This window comes from Trichechus manatus, unplaced genomic scaffold, assembly GCF_000243295.1.
Source record: "Trichechus manatus latirostris isolate Lorelei unplaced genomic scaffold, TriManLat1.0 scaffold00045, whole genome shotgun sequence".
Taxonomy (NCBI): Eukaryota; Metazoa; Chordata; class Mammalia; order Sirenia; family Trichechidae; genus Trichechus; species Trichechus manatus.
This window is the reverse complement of record NW_004443981.1, coordinates 17328365-17334019: the sequence shown is the minus strand read 5'-3', so window position 1 is coordinate 17334019 and position 5655 is coordinate 17328365. Positions and strand designations below refer to the sequence as shown.

Here is a 5655-nt window from a genome sequence, read left to right as displayed (position 1 = left end):
TGCGATTGGTTGTCCTATCGGTTGCCGAGCGAGGGACGGGTGTTAAATACCCAGATGCGATTGGTTGTCCTATCGGTTGCTGGGCGAGGGAGGGGTGTTAAATACCCAGTTGCGACTGGTGAAGTGTTTATTTCTCCCTTAGCTCTGTCAGCTTTTGCTTTCTGTATTGAAGCTGTGTTAGGTGCTAACTCAATTATGATTGCTTTGCCTTTTTGATGAGGTGGCTCTTTCATCATTACAGAATGTCCCTCTCAACTTCTGACAGTCCAAGTCTTGGCACATTTCATTGTAATCCTTTACTTTGTCTTCTTGAGCCAAGCGGTATATTATATATACCAGGGACTGCCAGAAGAACGGACAAATCTGTCCTAAGGGAAGTACAGCCAGAATGTTCCTTAGAAAAGAAGATGGCAAGACTTCCTCTCACTTAATTTTGGACATCAGGAAAGACCAGTGGCTAGAAGAGGACATCGTGGTTGGTAAAGTGCAGGGTCAGCAAAAACGAGGGAAAACGTGAGATGAGTTGATCCAGTAGCCACAACAATAGACTCACATACCAGCGATCATGCAGATGGGGCAGGACCGGGCACTGGGTCACTCTGTTACAGGGAAGGTCCCCATGAATGGGACAGTTAACAACAACAATTCTGACCTTTTATTTTTGTCTTGAAGTCTACCTTACCCAATACTAATATGGCCACTTTACCCTTCATACAGTTGCTGTTTTCCTGTCTGTTTACTTCTTTTCCCTTCCAATATTAATTAAAGAAATTACACACACGCAAGAGAAACGCACCTAGAACAGCGGTCCCCACAGATGAACTCTCTTAATCGAAGCTTTCTTGCTTTAGTTTTCAAGCAGGGTGAACATCGGCTGCGAGGAAAGCAACTGGGCTCGCACCTCACACACCCACAAAGGTGGGGAAACACAGCACCCACCTGGGTGCGTAGCCGTGGAAGAGCGATCACCAGGTTGGGAGCTATGGATGAGATGGAAATTTTTTTTAACTGTAAGGAAGACTGGCAACGGCTTCAAGCTGTTGATAAATCAACTCTTCTCTGTTGTAACCCTGCAACAACAGCACAAACAGAGACGCCCCGAGCGGATGGCGAGTGGGGGGAGGCCGCGTCCGCACATCCACCCACAGGAAGCTCTCACTTCCCGCTCTGCACTCCCTCGTGGGGATGGCCCTCCACGTGGAGCCATCTCCCTCCGAAGGCAGGTGGGCGGTGGGGAGGAGGTGGGCCTGGGGAGCTTCCTAACATCTTTGATGCTAATGAAGGCTGAGTGTGACTCAGGACAAACCTGAGTGGTTGATTTGGTCACCCTCACGGGAGGGGTCTCGCCTCAGCCCCGGGCTAGTGACAACTGACCCAAGACGCAGAGTGTTCCATTTGACTTCAGCACTTCCTTCACTGCAGTAAATCATGGGAGCATAATGCCTTCCCCCTCAACCCAGACTGTAAAAACTTAGAAATAGCTTACTGACTTGGGGAGAAAGTCTTCTAAACCCTCCCTCTTCCTCGAACACAAGCTGACAGACCTGAGTCGGATGGGATAGGTGCTCAGAGGTGTGCACGTTTCTCCCACAGTTAAGAGCCTTCTGCCAACAACTTCCAGCATGCCGGTGCCAGAGGGGAATGAGGGGCCGAGGCTGGAGCGACGCCGGGATGGTTAGGGACGTGTACCATGTACATAGGGCTTCAGAGAGGCCTGGTGTTTGGGCAGCAGTAGGGTTGGGCAGAACGCCAAACCCCAGATGACTTGAGGGACTTCTAAACCAAACAGAGAGTTGGGAAAGGGGTGAGGTGGGGGAGGTGGGGAATGCTGAGCTGAGGTCCAAGGCCGCCACAAAAGCACAGCTTACATACGGACAGTGGATGGAACAAGTAGGCCCTGGGCAGGGCAAGTGGTTAGGTGCTCGGCTGCTAACTGAAAAGGTGGCAGTACGAACCCACCCAGAGGTACCTCAGAAGAGAGGCCTGGTGATCTACTTCCAAAAGATCACAGCCATTGAGAACCCTGTGGAGTGCAGCTCTACCCTGACGCACACAGGGTCACTATGAGTTGGTGGAAGAAACAGCACTTTACTCATCCAGAGAGCTCAGCTTTGGTCAGGGGTGCCCGTCTCCCATGGACAGCAAGTCACTCCCCGCAGCTGACACAGGGCTGGTGTTCTGCACACACCCTCTCGTGCTGCAGGTGAGGGACCTGGTTGCCTTCCCTACAGGCACAGATACAGCAGCGGGGTTGGCCAGGTGTCACATGAGGCCGCCTCCGTAAGTGGAACAAAGAGGTGCTCGTTAGCTGGAAGAAGGGAAGGAGTCTCCCTGATAAGGAAGAAGGAACCAGGACAGAGGGAGGCTAGCTCTCAGCTGCCATTATCAGGGGGTGTTCCAGGCCCAAGGCTTCTGATTAGGCAGACTGGGTGAGGGGCTCGAGAGCTACAGCAGACCATCCCCCCAAAAGGGAGAAAGGAGAGGCGGGAAGAGGGAGGGCTGGGGAGAGCAGAAGCCACACAGGTGATACGCTTTCATTTCCACTTCTGAGGACAGAGTCTGAGCTGCCAGCCCATTTCCGCCACTATTAACCATCCATAGTCCATCACGTCGTTGGCTCCGTAGACGCTCAGCCCAGTCATCCGCTGATCACCCGAGTAAGGTTCCACTGCAGATGCTGAGCTGAGCTGAACCCCATACATGGTCTGGGGCATGGTTGGTATACCCGCCCTGTAGCCAGCCTGCTGGGTGGTCTTCATTCCACTGGGCACCCGCTCACTGATGGCCAAGTGCATGGCACCCACATGGCAGGCACGGCCAGGGGGACAGCACCATCCTGGCTGAGCCTCCTGGCTACCAGCAAGGGCATGAATCCCCTCATCGAGCCATTAGGAGGGGTAGTCCCGGGGAAGCTGGAGCAGGCTGAGGGAAATGCCATCTGAGAGGACATCCAAGGCTCCTGGGATCCACGCAGGAAAGGATGTGTCTTCAGACAGATGGTTCTCACCCATTTCTTCCGACTTTCTCCCTGGCTCAGGAAAAAGGTTCAGGTTTTCAGGAACTAAGCCAGCACTCCTTGAGTTGGCATGGAACCTACAACCTTTCTGGAAAAGGAAGAAGCCGGGGATAGAACAGAAGCCAAAGCCCGAAATTCCTCTCTAGGTGACTGCTGTTCCTACTGTTCACAGTGGAGAGAGCCACAGGAGAACACAGGACCAACAAACTCCCGATGGTGCTGTAGATTTCGGGGCACTTTCCCAAGATTGCTGTTACGGATTGAGTCCCCAAAAATATGTGTTGGAATTCTAGTCCTTATACTTGTAGATGTGACTTTGTTTGGAAATAGGGTTTTCTTTGTTATGTTAATGAGATCCTACTTGAGTAGGGAGAGTCCTAAACCTAATTCCTTCTGAGCTGTAAAAAGAGCACACTAGACACAGAGACACGAAGGAGGAAGACAGACAGACACCATGTGAGGATCGTCTACAAGCCAAGGAACCCAGGAACACCTGGGCTGCTGACAAGAAAGGATTATTGAAGGATTCTATGGGCAAAAAGTTGAGTGACACAGGAACATCCAAAGAAGATGGAAGGAATACACAGAGTCACTGTACCAAAAAGAAATGGTTGACATTCAGCCATTTCAGGAGGTAGCTTAATGATCAAGAACCAATGGTACCGAGGTCCAAGCTGCACTGAAGGCATTGGTGAAAAACAAAGCTCCAAGGAATTGATGGAATATCAATTGAGATGTTTCAACAAATGTATACAATACTGGAAGCACTCACTCATCTATGCCAAGAAATTTGGAAGACAGCTCCTGGCCAACTGACTGGAAGAGATGCATATTTGTGCCCATTCCAAAGAAAGGTGATCCAACAGAATGCAGAAATTATCGAACAATATCATTAATATCACACACAAGTAAAATTTTGCTGAAGATCATTCAAAAAAGGTTACAGCAGTACATCAACAGTGAACTGCCAGAAATTCAAGCTGGATTCAAAAGAGGACGTGAAACGAGGGATATCATTGCTGAGGTCAGATAGATCTTGGCTGAAAGCAGAGAATACCAGAAAGATGTTTACTTGTGTTTTACTGACTATGTAAAGGCATTCAACTGTGTAGATAATAACAAATTATGGATAACATTGAGAAGAATGGGAATTCCAGAACACTTAATTGTGCTCATGAGGAACCTATACATAGACCAAGAGGCAGTCGTTGGAACAGGACAAGGGGATACTGCGTGGTTTAAAGTCAGAAAAGGTGTGTATCAGGGATGTATCCTTTCATCATACTTATTCAATCTGTATGCTGAGCAAAGAATCCGATAGGCTGGACTATATGAAGAAGAATGTGGCATCAGAGTTGGAGAAAGACTCCTTAACAACTGCGATATGCAGATGATACAACCTTGCTTGAGGAAAGTAAAGAGGACTTGAAGCGCTTACTGATCAAGATCAAAGACCACAGCCTTCAACATGGATTACACTTCAACATAAAGAAAACAAAAATCCTCACAACTGGACCAATAAGCAACATTTTGATAAACAGAGAAAAGATTGAAGTTGTCAAGTATTTCGTTTTACTTGGATCAACACCCATGGAAGCAGCAGTCAAGAAATCAAACGATGCATTGCATTGGGAAAATCTGCTGCAAAAGACCTCTTTAAAGTGTTAAAAAGCAAAGATGTCACTTTGAGGACTAAGGTTGCCTGACCCAAGCCATGGTGTTTTCAATCACCTCATACGCATGCAAAAGCTGGACAGTGAATAAGGAAGACCCAAGAAGAATTGATGCCTTTGAATTATGGTGTTGGCAAGGAGTATTGAATATACCATGGACTGCCAAAAGAACGAACAAATCTGTCTCGGAAGAAGTACAGCCAGACTTAGAAAAGAGGATGGCAAGACTTCATCTCACATACTTTGGACATGTAATCAGGAGGGACCAGTTCCTGGAGAAGGACATCATGCTTGGTAAAGTAGAGGGTCAGCATAAAAGAGGAAGACCCTCAACGAGTGGCTGCTACAATGGGCTCAAACATAACAACAATTGTGAGGATGGCACAGGACCCGGCAGTGTTTCCTTATGTTTTACAAAGGGTTGCTATGAGTTGGAATTGACTTGGTGGCACCTAACAACGAGGACAACTTACCTGTGGATGTGATCCTGTTTGGAAATAGGATTTTTCTTTGTTATATTAATGAGATCCTACCTAATTAGGGCAGGTCCTAAACCTAATCCCTTCCGAGTTATAAAAAGAGCAGGTTAGACAGACATGCAGAAGGGAAGACAGGCAGCATGTAAAGACAGTCTATAAGCTAAGGAACCAAGGAACCCACGGGCTACAGACAAGGAATGAATCGACATGTCTCAGACCCTGAATTGGACTTTTAGCCTCCAGAACTGTGAGAAAATAGATTTCTGTTCTTTAAAACCCCCAGTTGTGGTGTTTGTGTTACAGTGGAGTTAGGGCACTGAGACAGATGCTGTGGTCCTCCTTTCTTCTGTGGCAGGTTCACCTTCTTCAAAACAACAGACTCCACGTTTTCTCTGGAGCTGGTTCGCTCCCTCTTTCCAACTTTTCACCTTTTTCTCTCCTACAGGCATCGCTGTCCAGACTTCGGTGCATGTTCTTCTACTCATAT

General features: G+C 48.1%; 1 pseudogene; it reads right to left on the bottom strand.

Annotated features, from left to right (window-relative positions):
• LOC111820619 (stromal membrane-associated protein 2-like) overlaps positions 1–5655 on the bottom strand; it is a 16576-nt pseudogene that overhangs the window by 1212 nt on the left and 9709 nt on the right.